At 47.1% G+C, this 26,012-nt stretch overlaps 1 protein-coding gene across 1 annotated transcript in view; it reads right to left on the reverse strand.

Moving 5' to 3' along the window:
- The window catches only part of LOC134097585 (mannosyl-oligosaccharide 1,2-alpha-mannosidase IA-like), a 134,963-nt gene that overhangs the window by 103,229 nt on the left and 5,722 nt on the right, over positions 1-26,012 (reverse strand). The gene's annotated exons all lie outside the window — the stretch shown is intronic.

Consider the following 26,012-nt stretch of genomic DNA (forward strand, 5'->3'; position numbering starts at 1 on the left):
TTTTGTGCGAGCGCACACTCGGTTTCTCTCCACGTCCTATCTGACTGCGCTCGCAACAAAAGGCAACAGTTGCAGGAACAATTACAGCTAATCAGATTAAGCGCTCTGCGTGTTGGAAGTCAATTACATAATTTGCCAGAACGACGCACTCAATTGGGACCCAGGCATAAGCTCATTGGTCCCCTCCATCAATCAGACGCAACACCGAGAGAGGAGGCCTGATTTGTTTTCTGCTCGTTTAGGAACGCCGCGTCAGGACTGCTAATGTTTCAAGGTGACACATCCTGCCGCGGGTCAAAATTAGCGCTCGCCGAGCTAATGGCGCGTGGGTGTTTGCGCTGGCAGGTGAACGATGTCGCTTTTGGTGTGTGCAACACAGCCTCCTTTACTGTCTATGGGCTAAAACAACATCAGTTCAAGGAGATACAGCTTTCATTCAATGGCCAGTTCAAGCTATGAATTGTGAACAATTCAAATGATGCATCTGCTTCAAGTCGTCTTCACTGCGCTTCAGTTGAAGTGTCCCATTTCCACCTTCTAACTAATACATCTGTGTTTGCTAGCTCACATCTACTCACAAATTTGTTCTCCAGGAAGTCGGAAAATTGTGTACAGTATATTGTAATTTGTGATTTGCAGTGTTGTGTAGAATTGTCTTTTTGCACCATGAACACTATTTACAGGAGTAGTGTGTGTGTGTACTGGGAGGCAAGAAGGATGACAAACACCTTGAAGTGTTTCTGACTAGTAGTATTTATAGCTTGCTTGTCTTCTTCCCTTGCCTAACTTCCAGAATAACTGACAAGGTTTCAGCATCAGCAACTGATGGTACATGTGAAGTCTGTGGCATCTGCTGTGGTCAGTTCACCATATTTTGTCAGCCAAATTAGATACCATGGAAGGGGAGTAGTGCTGACTCCCACAAGTGTCATTAGTAACCTGTGTTTCTTGCTCACACACACACACACACACACACACACACACAAGCGCACACACGCACACACAAGCACACACAAAAGCAAACACAGAAGCAAACACACACGTACGGACGCACACACTCGCAAACACACGTGCAAACACACCAGCAAACATATACACACACACACACACACACACACAAGTTTGTCTCCCAATCTACAACTCCTGTTTTCATATCCTCTGGTTCTTGCAGTGACGGTCCCCTAATCGTCCTTAGAAACGAGTGAAGTGGCGTCAGAGGAGCACTTCAATGGAGATTGCAATATGAAACCTTTATATTCGCCCTTTGTTGGAGAGGGACACCAGATGTGCACATCAAAATAAGCAATAACACAAACACAAAGGCGCTCAAAGAAACAAGAAACAAACTTCAAACAAAAGCTACTCTGTCAGGCTCGTTTTCAGTGGTACGATTCAACCTCAGAATCTCCCACTCTCTGGCCAATCTGAATCTCTGGCCAAAAATAATAAATAAAAAGAATAAAAAGAATACAAAAAGACAAAAACAAACAAGGACAAACACACTTGCGTACATATCTAAAAGTTCAAGTTCAAGTGCACGTTCAAAAACACACCCACCCACACACACACACACAGAGAAATGAGGAGTTATGTAAGCCATGCTGTATGGCACAAAGGAAGACAAAAGGCACTAAAAGAGACAGGGGGCATTGCTGAAGCCCAGTGTGTGGCGTGGCGCGGTGAGTCAGCACAGGCCCTTTGCGTTCCTCAGACCAGGCTAGCAGTCACCCATGGCCTCCAGCCAACTCTGTTTACTGCAGGATTAGAGTCCACACACACACAGAGAGAGAGAGAGAGAGAGAGAGAGAGAGAGAGAGAGAGAGAGAGAGAGAGAGAGAAGGTTTTCAACCCACTTCAAGGTTTAGTAGCGTGGTGGCTGTGTGTGTGTCATTGTGTTTGGGTTGTGTGTGTGTGTGTGTGTGTGTGTGTGTGTGTGTGTGTGTGTGTGTGTGTGCGCGCGCGCATCATTGTGTTTGGGTTGTGGGGCGGGGGGATGTTTTCTTTCATTCCACTGGCAAATGACTAATAATAAATTGGATTAATGAGGTGTTTCAAAGGCTTTTTAGTTTATTAAGGCGCCGACCAGTGAGCGCTTGTGCCAGGAGAGGAGAATTGAATTGAGCCAAAAAAGCCCAGCCATGTGCAGGCCAGAGATCATTTGTTCTAGTCATTACTTTCTTAGTGGCTTTTGTCTTCACTTATAAAGGGGGTTCACAGGCCGGACGCTGCTTTCAAGTGGCCACTCTCTCTCAGTTCCTTCTCTCTCTCTCTCTTCTCTATCGAGCATGACCATCCATCCGCCGGGCAAACGGAGTTGGAAATAAGAGTGTTTACCAGTCAGTCGTGGGGCTCCTTGTGGTGCCCTTTTAATAATGCTCACACATCTCTCTTCAAAGCTCTATTCACTCTCAAATTCAAATGTTTGGGCTGGGTGAGTGGGAGTGTGTGTGTGTGTGTGTGTGTGTGTGTGTGTGTGTGTGTGTGTGTGTGTGTGTGTGTGTGTGTGTGTGTGTGTGTGTGTGTGTGTGTGTGTGTCAGTGTGTGTGTCTGTGTGTGTGTGTGTGTGTGTGTGTGGGTGTGGGAGAGAGACAGTGGGGAGAGAGAGAGCAATTGGAAGAGACAGAGAAAAAGAGAGAGAATTCAGTTCAACAGTATAGGGAGGTGCCTGCCTGTGCAACAGTACTTCACATGATACAAAATACTAAATCATAGACAAACAAGCAGCGATAGAGAGGGTGAGAGCAAAAGAGAGAGACACAGAGAGAAAGAAAGAAAAATAGAAACAGAGATAGAGGTAGAGAGAAAGAAAGGGAGAGTGATAGAGAGAGAGAGAAAGAGAGAGAGAGACTGGTGGCAAAGTCTGAACATCAGGTCTCAGCTGTGTCTGGCTCTTTGTAATTCAGCTCTGTGTACACCGTTTCCTCTCCCTCAGGCTCTTCCTCTCCCTCTCCTTCTCTCCACTGCCCCTCTCCCTCCCTCCCTCCTTCTCTCCCCCTCAACCCCTCCTTCCCCACCTCCATCTCCATCCCCTCTCTCCTTCTCCCTCTGAGTGTTTATTTGTTTCCCCTTGTTCCTTTCTATCCCTCTCCCTCTTGTTCTCTCTATCTACCCATATTTATCTTCATCCCCGCTCTTATCTTTCTAATCTCTCTTTCTGCATATCTCTCTCTCCTCTACCTCCTCCTCTATTTCCTTTCCATCCCTCTCTCCTACCCATATTCATATCTATCCCCACTCTCTTCTTTTTCTACCACGTCTCCATATATCCCTCTCTCTCTCCTTCTATTCTCTCTCTCTCTCTCTCTCTTTCTCTCTCCTCCCTACAGGTTGTTGGTGAGCGGTGCTGCAGCGGTAGGCCCTGCTGTGCTCCCTGTGCTTGAGTGGAGTCACTAGTAGCACTGTGTGGTGCGGAGTCTTCTCTCTCCCTCGCTCTCTCTCTCCATCTCTCTCTTTCTAGCTCTTTATCATAATCTCTCTCTCCCTCCCTCCCTTCCTCTCTCTCTCTGTATCTCTTTATCTCTCTCTCTCTCTGCTCCCTGCTGTGGTCCCTGTGCTTGTGTTTGGTCATTAGTAGCTCTGTGCGGTGCTGCGTGTCCTGTCGGCTAGACGGACGACTGGCCGGCTCCACTCCGCTCCAATCACATTACCCACAGCGGTCAGCCCACTCTACGCTCTACACTGCACACGCCTGCAGCTCAGCCCGCCACATCATCATACACTCTGGATCAGTAGCATGGAGGCACACACACACACACACACACACACACACACACACACACACATATATGCACACATGATCACACGCATGAACACACACACACACATACTCACAGGCATGAACACAAACACACACACACACACACACACACCTGCAGGCACACACTAACACACACTGCAAACATGCTCACCCACACACCCACACACACACACAAAACAGTAATACGTGCACACAAACTCACATCCAGATACTACACACACCATGTGTGGGATGGGAAAACACCAAATCGACTACGAAGAGACTCACACAGTTACGCCAATGTGGACACACACAGGCACAAAACACTAACGAAAACCAAATGCACAAGAATACTCACTAAAATACAAATCTACATGTATCCAAATGAATAAACAAACAGTATTGTGTACACATCTCAAGCCTACACCAGAGCACACACACACACACACACACACACACACACACACACACACACACACACACACAGATTTCCAACCAAACAAGTATACAAGCAAACACGTGCACAAGCACACACACACACAAACCCATCTCAGAAGCAGCCATGCAAAGACCCCCATAGTGCTCGCTAACAAACAGCTTCAAGGCAAGGAAGAACGAGAGGAAAGCCACAGAGAGATGAAGAGAAGGCAAGAGGGAGAAAGAAAGAAGAGAGAGAGCAAGAGAGAGAGATGGTGAAAGAGAAAACTGCAGACCTGCAGAGAGTGAGAACTCTTAACGAAAGCCAGACTCTCCAGGCCGGCCTCCCTCGCTGTCTCCCACCCGCCAAGAGCTCTGTTCAACCTTTAGCTCTCTAATACAACTCCTGGATGGAGGGAAATACCCAGGGAGGGCACACACAGAAAGAGACAGAGAGAGTGAGAGAGAGAGAGGGAGAGAGAAACCGGGGAGAGAAAGAGAATTACAATTAGATTACAGAAAGAAGTTGGAGAAGAGGGTGAAGAGGAGGAGAGGGATTAGGAGAGAAAAAAAAGCAAAGGGAGGGAGAGAGGGAAAGAGAGATACAAGAAGACTGGGGGGGGGGGGTGAATATCGATTGGTTTGCATTCAGCATCTCCAAGGTTTGTTTGTTTGTTTGTGGCACGATACCCGGGGGGCAGGCAGACAGCTCTCCTGGGGACCGGCTCTTTCTGGGGGACAAGGTCACCTGTGTCTCTGGACGCACCTCACACACTCACACAGGTCCCCAGACCCTCCTACAAAGTCTGCTGGTTTTGAAAAGGCTCAAAAAGTTGAACAAAAGTGTTGCCTTTAAAGTTAACTTTTGGCCGACAAAATATATCATACAGTATTGAAGTGTGTGTGTGTGCGCGCGCGCGCGCGCGTGTGTGTGCGTGCGTGTCTTAGCGAAAGCCTATCTTGACTCCCTTAAGATGCAGCTCCCTGTCAAATCCGGGGTGATTCCATGAAAGAGAGCAAAGTAAGATCCTCTCAAATCTGGCACAAGAGTGCACTCCTGACAGCTCAGCTAGAGCCTAGGAGTTCCATGCTCCTGTTATCGGCGTGGACACTGTAGCAGTTGGTCAACGCCAAACAGAAATCGGCTCTCTGCTCTACCTCCACTTGTGTCCTGTACCAAAATTGACCAAAAATGCCAAATCTGCAGCCAGAGAACGTCACCTCTTCCCATTAACGCCTGGAGCCCTCTGCCCACTATTCTACGGCCTGGCTGGCCAGGGATGATGCTTTTGTCATTTCTGTTGTAAACGTTCAAGAAGAACCATTCAGTGTCTTTTTTAAAACTACTACATGAATAAAAGTGAACAGTTAGCCTTGGCTAATATTGGATCAAAGGCTCTTGAGTCCCTCAAATGTCTTGCCTGTGGGAAGCGGATGTTCATTGTGCACGTCCACGGAAAAGGAATTTTAATCCCCTCACAGATCCGCACGGGAGCCCAAACTCCCGAGTCCGACCGCATGACACTCCAACAATGGCGCTTCCAAAAAAAGAGAGACCCGACGACACGGGCCGAGGCGTTTCCGCGAGGGTTCCGATTACCGTAGCGACGAGCGTCACCTCCTCCGCCCCCTCAGGGATCGCCGGGGCGATGAGAAGCCTGAAGTGACCCCATTGCCACGGTAACACGAGCGGCGGAGTAAGCACTGTGGCACTGCCAATGGCACAGGTGGGGTCGCCGAGGTTACCCAACACGGAACCAGAGACGGGTCTCTTCTCAGCTCCCCAAAGTGAGCTCACTTTTTTATTTTTTTACTTATTTTGTATTTATTGTAGACAGTCAGCACAGATATACATGGTAAGATAATGACATATCATCGACCAAAAGAAAGAAAAGAAAAAAGAAATCAAATCAAATCAAATCAAATACAGGGAGAGAGAAGGGGGGGGGTTGACTGCTCTCCAATTCAAAACATCTTAAATAAGACAGGGGTCCATCTCTTCAGACATTTAGAGCCTCAAGTTGTGGGTTATGTCCTCCATTCTATAGAGCTCCCATACATGTTCTTTCCACCATTCAAATGTTGGAACAGTAGGCTTCAGCCGTGAGCTCCCTTTTATACTTGATTATTTTACGGAGTCTCTCTCTCACCCCCTGCCACCAGAGCTGAGGAGAGATCCTGTTTAGGGACGGTGGGGAGGAAACAGAGATGAAGCCATAAAGATAGTAAGACCGTGTGAGAGAGGGGGGGGGCTTTGAAGGAGGTCTCTACAGACACACACACACATACACACACACACAGGCAGAGAGAGAGAAAGAGTGTGTGTGTGTGTGAGAGAGAGAGAGAGAGAGAGAGAGAGAGAGAGAGAGAAAGAAACAGTAACTAATTTGGTAAACTTCACCACCAGCACCATTCCTTTTACACCTGGCAGCACTCAGAGTGAGTGAGTTGTGTAGTTGTATGTGTGTGTGCGCGCACGCGTGTGCGAAAGAGAAGGAGTGCGTGCTTCAGAGTAGCTTGAAACGAGTTAGAATCAGGGGCAGTGAAGTAATTACTGAACTGAAACTAATTTCTCCCCCTCTCTCCTGTCAGTGTGTGTGTGTGTGTGTGTGAGTGTGTGTGTGTGAGTGAGAGAGAGAGAGTGTGTGTGTGTGTGTGTGTGTGTGTGTCTGTGTGTCTGTGTGTGTGTGTCAGTTCATAGGGTGCCAACACACACTCCACGCCTGCTTTCACCTCCTGATCTTGATGCCAGAAATGCAACCCCCCCGCCCCCCCCACACACACCTCTTTCAGTCACTCTCTCTTTTTTCTCTCCTTCTTTCTAATTACCATTTAATCTGCTGCTTTATTTCACTGCAGCGTCTGCTGACTGATGGAGCTCATTCTCACATCACCGCTTGAGGCCCAGCCCTCCTGCTCACATGCCACTGTCAGAGTGGGGTGTGTGTGTGTGTGTGTGTGTGTCTGTGTGTGTCTGTGTGTGTGTGTGTGTGTGTGTGTGTGTGTGTGTGTGTGTGTGTGTGTGTGTGTGTGTGTGTGTGTGTGTGTGTGTGTGTGTGTGTGTGTGTGTGTGTGTGTGTGAGCTCCAATATCCATGCCCCCACAGCCTACTCACAGAGCAAAGGAGACTCCAAAACAAAATGTTGTGTGTGTGTGTGTGTCTGTGTGTGTGTGTGTGTGTGTGTGTGTGTGTGTGTGTGTGTGTGTGTGTGTGCTCCAATATCCATGCCCCCACAGCCTACTCACAGAGCAAAGGAGACTCCAAAACAAAATGTTGTGTGTGTGTGTGTGTCTGTCTGTGTGTGTGTGTGTGTATGTGTGTGTGTGTGTGTGTGTGTGTGTTCTGTTTACATCTCATAAAAATCGAAAGCAAACTCTAGGCCATGTTCACTTATCAATATCATGAGGTCTAGAGGAAAGGACTATTTAAACAACTACAACCCTTTCACAGACAAACACACACACACACACACACACACACACACATTCTCTCACAGACAGATATTCTTTCACAGACAGACACACAGAGAGACAGAGAGATAGATGGATAGAGACACACACATACACACACGCAGACAGAGATACACATAATAAAACACCTTCACTCATGGACTCAATTTGCTGTTCTCTCCCTCTCCCCACTTCAGAGGCTGATGCCACGTCTTCCAGGAGATAGATAAAGAGATTAAAACGGTGATCAGCAGGAGGAACTAAGCTACTGGCTCTGCTGCTGAAATAAGGCTGTCTAGGAGCAGCAGAGCCATGCATACCAGTCAGAACCTCACTCCACGTCCTAACAGGATCTGAGCGAGTGACTGTCAACGCCGTCTGTCTACACGGAGTATGTTAAATATGCCCTTCTATTGAGTCACGAAAAAAGATAGAAGCCGGGCGTCCGACAAAAGTTCTCGTAAAATGTGTCGCTGCTCGCCTCACTTGCAGTCAGGACACTCCGATTGAAAACAATGGAATGAAACGGAATTCATTGCTAATGTTCGCTCACATCGCATCCAGTAAGGCCTTGGTGTTACAAGTAGGAGGAGCTTCTACTCATGTTTACTACTGGCTTTACTAGACCGTTCAAATCAAGTGTCAGTCTTGAGGACAATCAGACCAACGATATGTTCCATACGACCAGACAGACGACAGATCGATGACTCTGTGCAAAGTCCATGCTATTTTCTTCTTCTTCTTCTTTTTTAAATGTACTTCAACAGTACATTGCATATTTTCATACGCAAAGCATCCACATCATAAAAGCCCAGGGCCAGTTATGCTTCATGGCACACTGCAACAATTGTGCAAATAGTTCTGACCACAATGCGCAAATCCGCACATAATTACATACTAAGGATAGAGGTAGTACAGAACCACCCTCTCCAAACATAGAGAGTGCTTATGATCACAGACACAGACCAGTAGCCTGGCAAGTTGTTTAGAGACTTTCTTTTTCAGGTCAGCAATTACAATACAACCCTCCCTAACACTGATTTTATGCACCACACAAACACACACACACACACACACACACATACATTCATGAGGTGTAAACATGAGGTCACATGGAAACGGCGTCGACGTCTCCACACTTACACACATGAACACCTGCCTGCAACAGATTACACTCCCGTAAGCCTTTCATCCTCTTTCTAATGGAAATTCTCCCGTCTACACACACACAGACACACACAGACACACACAGACACACACAGACACACACAGACACACACAGACACACACAGACACACACAGACACACACACACACACACACACACACACACACACACACACACACACACACACAGACACACACACACACACACACACACACACGTAAACAGCATACCCTTGCCTTCGAACTATGTTCACCGTATGTGCATTGCATTCTAGGAATAATCCCAATTGATCTGTAACCATGAAAGTACAGTAGTTCAGTAAAGGACCACAATTACACCAGCTAACTTGACATTCATTCCTTCAAGAAATGACCCCTTCAGAGTATCCCCCAAGCCAAAAGAACAAAAATACCGAACACTTGAAAAGGGCCAATAGAGCGCAATAACAATTAGCATTTCTCAGTGCTCGTCTGTCTCAGCATCTGAAGCCTAGTAATTGAGCCGTAAGTCTTTAAAGTAAGTGCCAAGTGGTAGTTACAACATGCTCACTGCAATTACCTGAGAGTTCCACATGTTGCTGGCAGCCTGTTACACTTACACATGTGATTGTCCAAGTGAAGTCCACTGAAACAGCTACAAAGGACAGCTTTGTAGCTATTGAAAAAAAAAAAAAAAAAACAGCGTGCACAAGTTATCGGACAGGATGTAGCTGTAACGTTAAATCTGCCAGGGCTTTCCTGTTTCAGGCCGACTTTTTGGGCTATCGGTGTGCGATCCGCATCCTAACGGTCAGTGGGAGGATTTCCTGCATTCTCTCATTCTTTACAAGGAAGTTGTGTGTGTGTGTGTGTGTGTGTGTGTGTGTGTACGTGTACGTGTACGTGTGTGTGTGTGTGTGTGTGTGTGCGTGCGTGCATGAGAGAGAGAAGGAAAGAGGCCTAATAGGCAAGTCTTGTGACAGTCAAACAATCAATTTCATTTCATTTCAAAAGAGAGAGACAGAGAGAAAGAGCAACAGACAGAGAGAGAGAGAGAGAGATGGAGAGAGAGAGAGAGGCAGAGAGAGAGGAAGAGAGGCCTGGAAATGGTGAGATAGCAGGAAGGGGGAGGTTGGAGAAGCCTGGCTGCGTGGTCAAGGGGACAAAAAGAGCTCCAAGTGCTTGGTAGCCCTGGCTGGCCGGCTACGCAATGGGCCGTGACGCGCTCGCCCCTCCGCCAAGCTCATGTCTTATCAGTGTGGCGTCCGTACCGCCGCAGAGGTGACCGCACACACACGCCGGCGTGACCATTAAAGTGCCAGACTTCACCTCAGCTCACCTCAGGCTTCCTCTGAGGGAAAACAAACAGACCACAGTACAGGGCTACGGAGGAGGAGGAGGAGAAGGGAGGAGAAGGGAGGGATATGAAGGCAGGAGACAATAACAAACTGCACAAGCGTAGCCACAGGAGAGGAGAGCAAGAAACACTCACAGCTCCCTGAATAATGACAAGGAGAAAACACACACACACACACACACACACACAAGCACACAGAGAGAAAACTCAGAAATAAATAGAGGAGCAACACTGCACAGAACAAGCACTAGAGCCTGTGGAGTGGAGTGGAGCTGTTGCTCTTTTGATACCATAGATATATATATTGACTAGATGTCGCCTTGACTGCTGCAGTTCATAGGAAGGAATGCGTCAATAGAGACGCCATCGTACAGCGGGGTTCTACTCCACTTAAATGCATTGGCGTCAATACAGGCAAAGATCTATCGAACATTAAATCACCATAAATCGTCAAAATCTCAAGTGATTTCGTAGTGTTTTGGTTTGTTTCAACTGACAAACGTGTATTTGCGTCGAGTCCAGAGAAAAACTAAGCTTTTTAAAATGACGAAGATAAACTTACCCGTCTAGCCCCATTGACTCCCATTCATACTGCGCTAGCTCACCATGCTAGCTCACGACCGCCGCTAAACGAACCCTGAGTGAACTCAACCAGGTTTACGGCGGGCTCTGGTTAAGGCTGCTGCTTGTCTCGTTGACTCAGGTTGTAATCTCACCAGAAGTTGCTGTTGTTAGATGGTAAGTTGTTTGAACATTTACTTCTGTGCTTTAACACGGTCTGATACTATATAGGCCAATCATTACTTTTACAATCATGTGGCGATGCGTTTGGAGAATGATGTAGTCTACTAATTCACAAATGGAAAAGCCACTATAACAGTGATTTTCTGACGTTTCAACTGAGAAACGGAGTTTGACATCATTGTGAGAAGTCGCCGAATTTGTCGCTAGTCAATAGATAAGATTTTAATCACTCGGGATGCCCAAAAGTAGCTAAATATGTAACACTGGACAACACGGGTGAACTAGTTTAGAGCTTCAGAATCCCCGCTCCAAGATGGCGCCGGTGTTGACGTATGCTTAGAAGCTCAAGGCGACATCTAGTCAATATATATATCTATGTTTTGATACAAACTGAGAGACACAGCGGGGGAGGGGGGCTGAGGGGGGCGGGGGGCGTGGGTGATGGGGGGGCCCTCCAGCACACCTGATACTTGATTATCTCCATCACTCTCAACACCGCAGTCCTACACAGAGCCTCCATCATCGGGACACCGATACCATTCATACTGTAGGTCCATAGATCAATAGGTAGATGCTGAGGATATCTTGTGCGTGTGTGAGACATGAGAAGGAGAGAGAGAGAGGGAGGGAGAGAGTGTGAGAGAGATAGAGAGAGAGGGAGTGTGAGGGAGAGAGAGAGAGAATGGGAGAGCAGTGAAAGAGCAAAAGCACTAATGAAACTCATCCTTCATCCTCCTCCACATAAAAAAACAAACAGAAGCCTCCAGCAGGAACACACACCTGGGCTAAACTACAAGACACACCTGTTCCACACTGTGTGGCGTGTGTGTGTGTGTGTGTGTGTGTGTGTGTGTGTGTGTGTGTGTGTGTGTGTGTGTGTGTGTGTGTGTGTGTGTGTGTGTGCAACTGTCAAACATCACCACTCCTGCTGGAATGACACCTATCCCTGTTCAGCGAAACCTGTTCCTCAGGTATGTCAGATCACCTCACCTGCCATTAGTCGTGTACCCCCGTGTGAACCAGGCAGCTGATACACCAATAGCACTAATGGTTTTGCATGTGACAAAAGGCTTGTTCCCACCTTCACCATAAAGTAACCTGCAACCTTCTCTACCTGGAGTCAGGTTTCAGGCCACGGGCGGATGCCGAGTGTCCTTTCGCCATGACAACCATCCATGGCTTGCATGGTCGGAGCCATTTGCATCACAGACGCAAACTGGAGCTTTGTCTGGCACAGCGATGGCTCCTTTAAGTTGCCTCTGGAGTGCTTGTTGCCTATTTTAAGACAACACCATTAAAGCACATCATTATCAGAGAGGAATGGGGGGGGGGACACAGAGTGGAAGAGATAAAAGTGGAAGAGGAGTTGAGTGAGTGAGAGTGTGTGTGTGTGTGTGTGTGTGTGTGTGTGTGTGTGTGTGAATGAGGAAGAGGAGTGTTGTTTGAGCAGGGCCTTTTAGAGGAGCATAATTAGAGGACCCGTGGAGGAGTCTGTGTTTGATGAGCGTCCAGCTCGAGGTGCAACCTCTGAGAGAACACACACACACACACACACACACACACACTAAACAAAAGCCAGCATGAGAGCAGCACACAGACCAGCACTGAGGCTCACACATCAAACATAGTGAGCGGGAGCGAGAGAAACGGCGGCGATGATGGGAATAGAAGTGTCGCCTCATTTGGTCAGTCTGCGTCCAGTGGACAACACAGATGCCACCGCCATCATCATCATCATCATCATCATCAGCCACCGCTGTTTATTCAGGGAAGATTGACTCGCCATTAAGCTCTTTAAAAGCAATGACCCGAGTTTACAACCACAACAACAACAAGAACCATCAAATAACAAAGAACAACAATAAATGAGTACATGATACAAAAGTCAAATAGCCTAGTAATTATAAGCAATTCTATCATATCATATACTATATAGTAGTTATGCTCCTCCATAAGTAATTATGTCCTAAGCAGAAGTAATTACACCAGGTCTGACTGATTTAGCTCTACTAGTCTAGGCTATATATTGATCACTGGCGACCTAAGCACTACAACAACCATGATTCATGAGTGCAAGCCTGCATGCTGGGCTTAATTAGCCTGCTATGACTTCACCCTTCAACCAGGGCTCTGGGCTCAGGAAGCAGCAGTTTGTTTTGTTCCTGCTTCACCAAGCTGCTTACTGATGCCTGAGGAACAGCAACACTCTTACCAAAATGTGGAGCATGATTTTAAGAGGCTACTACGCTGTTGCCTTCAGTTGGTGAGCCATCATAAATTGAGACCCTCATCTGTATTCAGGTTCAAATCAACAACCAGAACTAGGAACACAGCAGCAGGTCACTACGACATGTAACACTGGGCCACGTAAGACAACTGTCTGAAAAAAAACGACCACGTTCACACACACTCCAATCTGATTGTTGTCACTTCCCTACTTTCTCATCATATTTTTTACGATCATAAGCACTTCTAGCTTTGCTGTCATAATGACTGACTAATGTTTGGGGAGAGGAAGCAGTACTGCTTGCTATTACTGTTAACCTTTCACTTCAGTAAAGCCAGCTGCAGTCATGGCACACGCTCTCACTCACACACTCTCACTCTGGTACTCACACACACACATGTGCACACACACACACACTCTCAGCTAATCTAGAGATGTTCATGTCGATGTCAAGAAAAAAAAGGTTTCCGTTCTACCAAAGCAGGACCACTAGCCAGTGAGTGGTGTTTGTTACTCACTTTGTGCAATGTGCAACACTAATGCAGCTTAAACCACGGAATGCAAGCACCCAAACCCACAAAAAAAACCAGCCACCCACGCACAGACAAAGACACACACCCATGTGGCATGTAACCCCCAGCAACCCCCCGCAACACACACACACACACACACACACACACACACAAACACACACACACACAACCTGAACTTTACTCATTACTCAATCAGATGTGTGTTGACCCTGAGCATTCAGTCAGCATTCAGTTAAGTCAACTCCAGTGTTCTGGCTAAGAGGAAATGGTTGGTGTTAACACATTCTAGAGGTGTTTGCGTGTGCATGTGTGTGTTCAACCACCCTCAACACAATAGAGGTGTGCTGGTGTGCTGGTGTGTGTGTGTGTGTGTGTGTGTGTGTGTGTGTGTGTGTGTGTGTGTGTGTGTGTGTGTGTGTGTGTGTGTGTGTGTGTGTGTGTGTGTGTGTGTGTGTGTGTGTGTGTGTGTGTGTGTGTGTGTGTGTGTGTGTGTGTGTGTGTGTGTGCACGCGCGCGTGTGGTGGTTTTACACATTTACCAAACAAGCCAGGCGCTACTAGCTGGTTAAACATTGACACAAGCACAGAGACACCTGAGGTACAGAATACACCTTCATTTGGAATTACAGTTGTCTGCAGCTATGCCAACTATAATTCACAAAGCATGACAAACAGACAATAAAGTATACCTGTCAAAATATATGACAAACTATAAAACACAGTGACTTAACGTTTCATTTGAAACAGACTCAAGTCACTACTAATTTAATAATAGCTTTCTCCTGCCCTTGCCCTTAATACACACACACACACACACACACACACACACACACACACACACGCATGCATGCACCACCCCCTCCATCTCTATTCACCCGGCATCTTTGAAGTGGCGTGAAATCAGCAGCTTTTGTCCACTGATGGGGACCTAATTAGGACGTAAATATGTTTTAATCTGCTCCCGCCTTTATTGTGAACGGAAACCTAGGAGACCAGCAAGGAGAGGGAGAGAGAGAGACACACACACACACACACGCACACACACACGCACTGGCACAGGCACAGGCACAGGCACAGGCACAGACACACACACAATGCGCACACACACACTAACACACACACACACACATACACACCCACACACAAATATGTGTGCACTGTAGTGTGTACACAAACACACAAGAAAAAAAACATCTCTGTTTACACTCATCATACTTACATGTACTCCTACCTCCTGTATAATTGCTTATGTCCTGATACATTTATGTGCAAATTGCTTTGGCAATACAAATGTATAACTATTTGTCATGCCAATAAAGCACCTTTTGAATTTGAGAGAGAGACAGACAGAGAAAGAGAGAGAGAGAGAGAGACAGACAGAGAGAGAGAGAGAGAGAGAGTGAAGGATGAGTAGTAAGCGGAGCTCTCTGCAGATCTCTGATACTAGCAGAACTCCTCCATGTGCCAAGGCTTCAGTGGCAGCCGGAGCAACATGTAGATCTAAGGGACGGAATCACTCAAAAGCTTGGCTCAGCAGCTCATCTTGGCTACACGATCTGTTCAGCTGTCATCTCAGCATGCCGGTTATGCTCCTCTTCCTCTACTCCACACACAGTCAAAACAATGACTGGCACTCCCCCCACTCATGCTTATTGCCCCCCACACACACACACAAACACACACCTCACGCTGAAGGACTCTGGGCCAAAGCACTTGACACATTCCCCAAATACTTCCCACAAGGTCTAAAGAACGCTAGCTACGCTAGCTGTTCCTCTCAGAAACTGTGCTCCCCTCCCCTGCTGTTGGCCTAGCCGTAGCCTAGCAGCGCCGTACAGCCTGCCTGGGTTTAACACTAAACTGGCCTTAGATGCAGTATTAAGGTTAGGGTCTCGCTTCCTAAGTGGTTTAAGGCAGTAATCACTGCGAAGGTGCTACAACGCTATGCTACTAATTACTCCAATGGCTTCCACTGCCGAGCATGGGAAGTAGGACAAGGGGTTATTCTGCCACGGCCATATTCTCTTACCGTGGGGTGGTGGGAGGGGGTGGGGGTTACTTTAAGCACTCCACAATGGAGATGAGATCAGTGCAGCATGTTAATAGCCGTCGTCGACGCCGGCTAACCCCCCCTGCTTCATACGAGAAAATCAATCACTGAAGACAGCGGGGTGGGATGATCTACTCAGCTAAGATGATTACAGAGCACCTTCGGAAGAAAGGCTGACAGAGAGAGAGAGAGAGAGAGAGAGAGAGAGAGAGAGAGAGAGAGAGAGAGATAGGCAGACAGAGAGAGAGAGAGAGAGAGAGAATGGGAGGGAGGCAAAATCCTTCAAGTGTGGCGGCATTATATGAATGCGATCTAATGAGGGCAGTAAGAGAAGCGCTGCCCTATATTCTGTCGTTCGCTAATCAAAAGGAGTGTTATGAGTGACGGGCGGGGGCAGAGATAGAGGGATGGAGGGATGGAGAGATGGAGAAGAGATGGAGAGATAAAAGAGGGAGGCGTTAAGAGGTCCGTCATTCTCTAAAAGCAGTGGGATGTAGGGTAAGAGGCTCGTCCTGAAACGAGAGAGGAGATTCTCTTTCAAGCTAAGCGGTGGTGCTCTTATCAAAACCCAAATGTAAAGGTGGTGGTGATGTCCAACCAAAGGTGGTGTCCAAACACCTGATGTCCAAAATCAAAAAGCGACCAGAATGTCATAAAAGCACCATAGCAACAAACGCTACGCTCATTACAGTCATTTGTGATGCTGCTCAACAGTAAACAGCACAACATGTGGCTTGTGAAGATAAGGCTTAATCACCATAACTCACATATTTAATGTTTCAAAAGGAACAAGGATAACTGTTAGGCTACTGTTAGGCTTTTAATGTTTCAAAAGGAACAAGGATAACTGTTAGGCTACTGTTGATCACAATCCATCTTGAGACGACGGGGAGAGAGAGAGAGGGGGGGGAGGAGGAAGAGAGAGAGAGACGTGTCCATCTGGGCCAAGGAGCTCATGCATCTCATGGACTAGCCTACTAAATATATGAGCCGTTTAGGTCATCATGCCCAGCTCCCAGGGGAGCCCTCGGCAAATGCTCGCCTTGCTGGACAGACATATGGTCAGAGCAAACTGCAGCATGGGCACTTGGTGCCACAGATGGAGAATTTAGGCCTGGGTGGTGCCGAGGAAATCGAGCCTAAAAATATTACAACCAACGGAGACTGGAGCCTTGTGTGGGCTTTTAGAGAGATGAAGTGACTGTAATCAATTATTTATTTATCTATTTATTTATTTTTAACCCTTCATCAGGGGATTAAAGAAAAAAGATTCTATTCTGCAACAATGTGAACCTAGATATTCCTAGATATTCTTTCCATCATTTATTTTCCCAACATTCCCGTCACACCGGTGAGGCCTTCTGACTGCATCTAGGTCTCTGGAGAGTACAGCTACTTAGTGCTGGATCGAACAACAGTCACAGTATCAGTGTGTGTGTCCCCTAGGGCGGGGGGCTGTGCTCAAGCATGTCATTAGACTCAAATAGACCCCCCCCCCACACACACACACACACACACACACACTCACACACACACAATGGTGGATCATTGACAAACGAGCAAAGACCACAGTTAATGACAATGTGTGCAGATGACTATTGAAGAATTGGTAACTCAAGGGCTCTGTTTCAATACCTTTGGGGTATAGTGTGTGTTTGGGAAGTGCGTGGGTATTTGCATTTAAGTGTGTGCATGTGTGTACATATGTGTGTGTGTGTGCTGCTGCTATACATAATATGCGGATCAATGCATGGCAACACTGAGTGAATTTTGCTCAGAAAAAGGTAACATAGAGGACGTCCAGGTTTTATGACTCAGCCTTAGTCTAACACACATGCATGAACACACAGAGGCAGGCACACACAGGCGCACACACACACACACACACACACACACACACACAAACTTACATTTATATAGCTATTTGTCGCTGCACCCAAAGCACACACACACAGAAGGGACAGGTGCACAGCCCTCTTGCCAGGGCAACTGAGCCCACTGGAGACAAGGTGCCCACCTGGCTTGTAACGAGCAGGAGCACATTCACACACAGTTCAATTGTACTTCTTTATCTCTTGCCAACACAAACCCAGGCTGACACACATGCTTGCTCCATCCCCCCCTTTCTCTCTCTTGCTCTCCCTCTCTCTCCTGCTCTCTCTCTCTCCTGCTCTCTTTCTCTGTCTTGGACTCTCTCTCTCTCCTCCTCCAACTACACACAGGGCAGGCTACAGAAGCATAGGTCCCCTGCCAAATACACACAACATAGCCTACACTTCATTATTTTCTCTCTCTCACACACACACACGTACGCACACACACACGCACACACACACACACCTCGTGCCAAAGACAGCCTTCCAGCAGACATTACGGACACACAGCTGGGACGTGAGGGCCAGAGAAAAGGCAGGGTTGTGTGCCCGTCTGGCACTTGGACTGTGTGCGCCACAGACCCACTCCCCATGCCAGCAGCCATGCCAGTGCAGCATGCCAACAATAAGATGCTATCTCATCTCTACTGTTGTTTCCTACTGCTGCCGTTTCTGTGTGGTGCTCCATTTCAGTTCCACAACAGATCTAGAATCAGTAGATTGTAGTGTCGCATGCCCATTCATAAGGCCTCTCTAGCGATGCAATCCTGTTCTAGAATCTGTACACTGTAGCTCCATTCATTCACAGAGCAACGCTGCCATTGGTTTAAATGCCTTAGCCTCTTAGAATATAGGTCTATCATCGTTACTCAAATGTATTGCTTCATGCTGTGAAAACCAAACCCTCAATATCTGGTTTAGGGCTGAAATGAGGAATGTCTGCTACGTCATATTATCTACTACAAGGATCAATTTACATTGGCTATCTGGCACTCAATAAACTGGGATCAAACAGAAAAGGACTTTATAAAAAAACATGATGTCTGGGCCCCAAAAAAGTTGACTCAAGAAGCAAAGTATCAAACGACTTCAAAAACTTCACACAGAGAATATGAAACATGGAGCGTTCACTGGGAACTCTTGCAAGTAAAGCAAACTATTTAAATTTAAAGATCAAGTAAACTGTCTATCTTTTTTTTTTCCTTTTGGTGAAAATGAAGCATAACAACATTAAACATTCAGCGGCAGAGTGGCCTGAAAAACAACACTACCCCAAAACACTTCCGTTTAAAACGACGCTCTTACCGGGAGAAGAAATACATTTTTCATCAAAATCTTGGTTGATGAAAATCTTGGGGAGAAAAAAAATAATAAAACCCTGCAGAGGAATGGGAATCCATAAAAAATGAATAAGATGTTTAAAGAGCCCTAAGACAGTCAACTGAGCAATCACAAACTCTCTCTCTCAAAAAAAAATAAGCGCGTTCTCACTTATGCATGGAGCACGTCTAGTTGCGTTGATGGCTTAACGAGCCATTACACTGTCGCCATTAAAAACAGAGGACACGGGCATCAATCTACAGACTTCTGCCTAGAGAAGGCTCATAAATCCTTAGTGCATGGAGGCCTTTGTAGCATAACATTGTTCAATCAGGAAATCAATGACTCCTCTCACAGGCCGACTGAAGAACCCCACTTGTTGTTATTGCTGTTATGGCAACTCTACATCAAACAGAAATGGTTTTTAATGTCCTTAAAGTTTCCAAGGCCTCAGGACTTCAAGAGTAAAGTAGAAAAAACATGAATGAATGAATGAATGAATGAACGAACGAACGAACGAACGAACGAACGAACGAACGAACGAACGAACGAACGAATGAATGAATGAATGGCTACATGTGCTTGAATTTCCCTTTGGAGATCGATAAAGTATCTACTGTATCTATCTATCTGTGCTAACTTCTCTTGTGTTGACTATGTACCTATTCATGCCACTTCAATAAACAAAGCCTACACTGCCTTATTTAGTAGTGACTGAGAATGACGTAAGAGAGAGTCTGAACTAAGAGTGGGACATTTTTGGCCGGTTTAAAGGCAGAGGCCCAACCCGTGCACATTCAGAGTGTGTGAAATGCATATGCCGAAAAGGGAACTGGTGTCCATTTTAACAACACTCCCAACTCCAGGCTTCCTTTCATACAGGGCCTGTGGTGAAATGAATATCTTACAGGGTAGAGAGGGAGGGACATACGCCCAGAACCTAGCAAGCAAAAGCCCTCTCACACGCAAACTGTACACTAAGCAGAGCATACATATACCCACACACACACACACACACACACACACTACAGACACACACACACACAGCTCATAAAGTGCCTCAGTTAAGTGTAAGCCCAACGGGGGCCCACGGAAATAGCTGGACCTCAAGTTACCCACCGTCAGAGCGTTTATCTTCATTGCTGTCCACTTCCTTTCATCTCACACACACACACATACACACACACAGACACACACACAAAGACACACACACACACAGGCTTAGCGTGAGGCTGAGAGCAATTTGTGGGGAGCCGTCCACCCCACAGACCCCCGTCCAGCCTCTTGCAACACCACCATGTTTCACAACAGGCAGATGTCTCTGACCACACCACTTACTGTAGGACTGCGCTCTGCGGAGCCCCAGCTCTGGCGACGGGGCAGCTCGAGAGTCCAACGTGTGGTCAAGCGAGCGAGTGAAGTGGACGGAGCGACGGCAGGACACACACAACGTGAGTAGGCTAGAGATTTTCAGCATCATTGCAATACAAGCAGGGGGGGGGGGGGGACAAAGGGCGGACTGACGCAGGCAGACACTGACTGACTGCCCTCTCGCTCTGGCCATGGACTGAATAAGCACATCCCTCAAATGGTCAGTCGTCAGACTCCAACGAATGAAGCTACTCTCTGATTAAATGGGACGCAGGAAGCTCCCAGAAAGGCTTCTCGGACCCAGACAATCAATCTGAGAAGATCTCTACGCTTCAATTCTATCCTTCTAAACATCCATCTCTCTGAGTCACCCACTTCCACCATCTCTCTCCTCTTCTCTACAACAATCGTGCCACCCAACCGGGAATTCAAATTAGTACCAGGCCCACCCACATACTGTAAAATATGAAAGTGGCTGGTAGATTACAGACACAAAGTAGTAATTTAATTTTGAGTGGCTGGTGAATTTGACCAAAAATCTGTGAGTGGTTGCTCGATGTACTGTAGACATTTTTCAAATTTAATTTCCACCCCACCCAACCTACACACACACACACACACACACACAAACACAGACACACACACACACACACACACACACACACAAACACAGACACAGACGTGCTCTTCTCCCTCACTTGTGCTCTCTGCTGTGCCTCTCTTGGGGCAAACAGGCCTGCAAGTGAGGGATGGGCCCGTCTTCTGTTCCCCTCGCGCCGCTGGGGCATTTGGTATGCAGCACACAGGTCCCCCCAGAGCTTCCTTCTCTAGGCTGCCGCGAGGCGTGGAGAGGAGAGGATTACTGAGGAGTACCCAGGCGGAGCTCCACTAGGCCTGGGGAGAGTGGCAGCCAGCACTGCCTCCAACCACCAGAGCTCCATGGAGCAAGAAGAGGGGGTTAGGGGAAAGAGTGGAGGACTTAAAATGGTAGGCCAGGAATATCCAGATAAGCTAGTCCAACCACATGCTCTCTGGCCAGGCTGCTGGAGGAGCTATTGGTAAGAGTAGCCTGGGAATACGCTCTTTGGGCAAGACTCTGCAGCAATTAAACTTTTTTTTCATTTCATGTGATACTGTACATGTACAAATGTGAAGGCTTAATGTAAGTCGTTGCACAACCATTGCTCTTAACCTAAAGCCAATTGCCTTTTATTGTTGAGCATATGTCGAGGGTAAGGTCTTGACAGAGCTTCAAGTTGTGTTGAGATTAATCCTTTATCTACAAACAATTCCAGCAAAGTGAATGTGTTTGGAACACATACAGAAAACAAATCATCCATTGTGCGGGTTAGGGAGGGTTCGCAGGTAACTGAAAGAGGGATTTACCGCACAATCTACCTGTAAATCAGACCAAGCTTTTCACCACACACTGTCTCTGAACAAAGCAATATGCTCCCTTTCCAAACGAAAAGAGACCCCCGCCCTTATTGACTTGACCTCTCTTTTCATTACTGGAAACACTGGAATCAGGTTGGGCCCAATCAGTTGACACGAGGCTAACTAATGGATGCCTTGTGAAAGGCAAATTGATTTTCGCTCTAGCGTATCTCTCTTCTTCCACGCCAAGGCTCCCACAGGCTCTCATTCCTCATTGGCTTAACAGCCTGGAGTGCCAAAGCTGACGGCAAACACCTCTTAACCCTCCAGTCCGCCAGTGAGTCTAGGCCCCCGATGAGTACCTCAGAATTAAGCCTGCGCAAAATGAAGAAGAACTCCTTGCTTGGCCGATAAACGGCAGGCATTGATCTGAAAAGGTTGGAACGGTGGAGTGAAGGCATTTGATTTAACACAATTAGGGAAAACACAACTCCCGCCCCTCTTCACTAACAGACTTTGGAGTTTAGTAGGACTCCAAGCCAACTTTGGCAAAGGAGATTCTGGCAAGTTCCGCTAGCCTAATGGGCTAGAATGGGCTGGCTCCACTCTGCACCAGGAATTCATCATGTGCGTTGTCTGTGGGCTACAGCACGTTGGCTTCTTCACACACCATTATGCTTTGGTGTGGGGTTGAATGGAGGGGAGGCCAATAATCAATTACGTCCAGGCTAGAGTAGGCCCGTCAGTGTAAAGAGCTGTGATTGAAAGCCCAATCTTTTACCGCCACACACACCACAACATGCTAGGGAAACTGCACGTCCTGAATGTAAAGCCATTCAACCCTCCCCTCCTATACTGTGTGTGTGTGTGTGTGTGTGTGTGTGTGTGTGTGTGTGTGTGTGTGTGTGAGACAGAGAGAGACAGAGAGAAAGAAAAGATGATTGGAGACCATTCACACGGCCTTGGCTCTGTGCTCAGTCTGCTCACCACAACATGATTCTATGTTACGAGGTCACTAGGTTTGTGAGGTTTGTAAGAGTGGGCGTGTGTGTGTGTGTGTGTGTGTGTGTGTGTGTGGTGTATTTGGCGGGGTGAGTGTGGGCAAGTGTAAGTGCAAGAAAAGAGGAAATGTAGAGGTGAAAGACCAAACAAACTCAACTTTTCCTTACAATGTTACAGCCTCTGAGCCAGTGTTTCTCCACTACTCTCTCACAGCCTTCATCCCTCCATCCTTCTCTACCTCTTTTCCATTTCACTATTCCATCTCTCCTCAATCCCACTCTCTACCTTTCATGTCTTATTTACAAGGACGAAGGAGGGACATATAAAAGGATTTGGGCTGAATTATTTAGAGTGTGTACTTACTTTGCTTTCCTTTCAAAAAAATATACAAATAAATAAATCAAAGGTAGGGGGAGATTCCACTGGCATACATCGCCATACAACTATCCTAGGCAAGGCACACACATCACACACACACACACACACACACACACACACACACACACACACACACACGGTTCAATTACATCAACAACAAAAAGGCATCACAGACTAAAGCAATCAATCTCTGGGGCACAGGGTGTGCTCAGTTCTAGATTGTTCCATTCGTTAGCATTATCTCGTCTCTGGGATGCCTCAACTTTATCAGACTCACGCCAAGCTGCACTAAACGGGCAAACAGCGGACATCAGTCTTGAGGCGGAGACAAATGTCTGGCCGAGGCGGGACGCAGGGACGCAGTGTAATTTGCTAATCAGAGCAGAACAATGACGAGGCGATCTCCGTCGCCATCGTCGCTCGATTAAGATATCACTGTCACCGAGGGCCATCGGTGTCTGACCTCTGCTGCAAAAGCTTGCTTCAGAGCCGTTGATATGACGTCGAGCGGTCGCAGCATTCCGCTATTAGACACGACAAAAGAGCTCTTTGAGCTCTTAGGAGGACGCTCCCAGGACACACACGCTTGTGTCGTGCCATCTCTAGTTTCCCCCCCTTCATACCGACGGATTTGAAAGCTCCTTACGAATGTGCTCTGGTGGTGAGTGACAGACAGACAGAAGATAGAGGGGCTAGGGTGTTCCGAGCCGTGGACATGAGAAACGATCCTCTGCACAAGACTCGGAGCGGCTGACGGCGGGAGCGAATGAGGAGCCGGCAGCCAGAAGGAGATGACGGACAGCTGACAGCAGTGGAGCCGGGGCCAGCTGATCCCCGGGAAAGCGCTGTCATTCCCACAGCTGGTGCAAACTCCTCAGGTGGTGTGTGTGTGTGTGTGTGTGTGTGTGCGTGTGTCTGTGTGTCCGTGTGTGTGTCTTTGAGAGACTGAGGCAGAGAGATGTCCTGCAAGTTTTTCCTGTCCTGCAAGTTAATGGGCTTTAACAACCAGACCAAAAATACTTACTCCCAAAATTCCCTGCAATTTGGCTTTTCTTTTATGAAGGTGCCATGAATGAGGCCCAGTGTGCAGAAACAGATGTGAGCGTCAGCTTCACACCTCCACCAACCCACCCCCACACGCAACCTCACCAACAATAGCCTTGGAGGAGCCTCACTCTACAGGCCAAAGGAATCCCCCAGGGCCTGAGAGCCTCGAACCCAGACGTCTTTCAGTCTGGTTGCATTAGCCCCTGAGAGAGAGCAGTCAAAGACTCCAGATCCGTCCAATCAGAAACCATCTGGTCAAAGTAAGGCTCTTCCCCAGCTCCGACAGAAGCCCTCAGTTGCCGTCGTTCCCTGGCTTAACCCCTGAGTGAATGCCAGAGATCTGGAGCTTTCTGCACAGCGCTGGCTGCAAGGCCCTGATTTGCAGGTGGACTGTAGAAACGTGGACGAGATTCAAAAACACGTTCACGGCACGGCGCACCAAAATTAAATTCTGGAGGGTTTCGTTCTGGTACTCTATCTTTGGGAGGTTAAGAATGGGGTGAAAAAAAGAAAAGATTTGATCTTAACACAGTAAGAACTTAAGCTTTTTTCCCCCCTAAGCTTTGTACTGAATCACTGAAGGATTAACTATTGCATCATTCAGTCAATGCTCATGCTCTACATATCTCAGATCGCCACCAATAACTCCAACGCCAAACACTTCACAGTGCCTCACGTAACAAGTGGACCATTACTACTGACAAATTCTTAACCAACTATCAAATTCCAAGGTGATCTGGATGCTATGTGGTGAAAAGAATAAAATAGAATTATGCCTTCATCAGTGTGTGTGTGTGTGTGTGTGTGTGTGTGTGTGTGCGCATGTGTGTGTGTGCGCGTGTGTCACTTCACCTACATTACAGACGATCTAGTGAAAGCTTAGCTCTAATTAACGTGACCAAACTATGGGGGGCTTAAGTCAAAATCTTGGTTATGCATCAGCATGAATCAAACCAGACTGTGCAAAAAGTGGTGTGACATGTGAAAATTATACCAATTATGTGCAAAGGAAATCAATTAAAGCTCACCCAGAAGGTACGACTGGAAAATCACTCAGTCATGTGAAACATATTAAAATACACCTCTCTCTAATCTGTCTATTACATGAGAGAAAACGAGAGAGAGAAAGGGAGAGAGAGAGAGAGAGAGAAACAGAGAGAGAAAAATAGAGAGACAAACAGAAGTAGTCTCAGTCTGAAAGACGTAAAGGGGATAGAGAGAGAGAGAGAGAGAGAGAGAGAGAGAGAGAGAGAGAGAGAATGTGAAGTATATTTCCATGTCTACAAAACTTTCAACCCATTCAATGCTCCATTTAGCAGTGATCTCTCCTGCATTCCCTAAGAGCAGTAGCCATTGGCGCGGTGAAAAGTCCTGTGAGAGGCCCCGGCCGGCAGTGTTGTCATGAGCGGGCGCAGAGGCCCAGCAGCGGAGCGGCCGTTCACTGAGACAAAGCTGAATCACAGCCTGCCTGCGTGCGTGCACCTATATTCTCTCTCCCGGCCGGCTCCCACAAAAGGAAAGTTCTTGACATCAATTTGCACACACAAAGCAATTACGCCCAAAGGTCAAGAGCCAGGATGGCAGGCTGGAGAAGTGTGTGTGTGTGTGTGTGTGTGCCCATGTATGGCTGTTGGCTTTTGTGTCTGCGTGTGGGGAGAAAGTGGGGGGTCTGACTGTGTGAAACTATTGAGTGCTTCAGTCAATTTCTCAGTACCCTGAATAATACTTCTCCAATGAGTTCAGTCACCTTTCACCACAAGTTCAACATTCTGGCAAATCCCAAGTGGAATGCATTTTAGGTAAGTATTTTGAGAGCCTATAAAGTTAGTTGAAGAAAAAGTAAATGATTTAGGGGGGAGTAGGGCTGGGCGATATGGACCAAATCTGATATCCCGATATTTTGGGGCTGATTGGCGATATACGATATAAACCGATATTTTAAACAAAAAGAGAAAAGTGTTTCAAATTCACTCCACATGGCAATT

The sequence above is a fragment of the Sardina pilchardus genome, chromosome 12, assembly GCF_963854185.1.
Source record: "Sardina pilchardus chromosome 12, fSarPil1.1, whole genome shotgun sequence".
In the NCBI taxonomy this organism is placed as follows: domain Eukaryota; kingdom Metazoa; phylum Chordata; class Actinopteri; order Clupeiformes; family Clupeidae; genus Sardina; species Sardina pilchardus.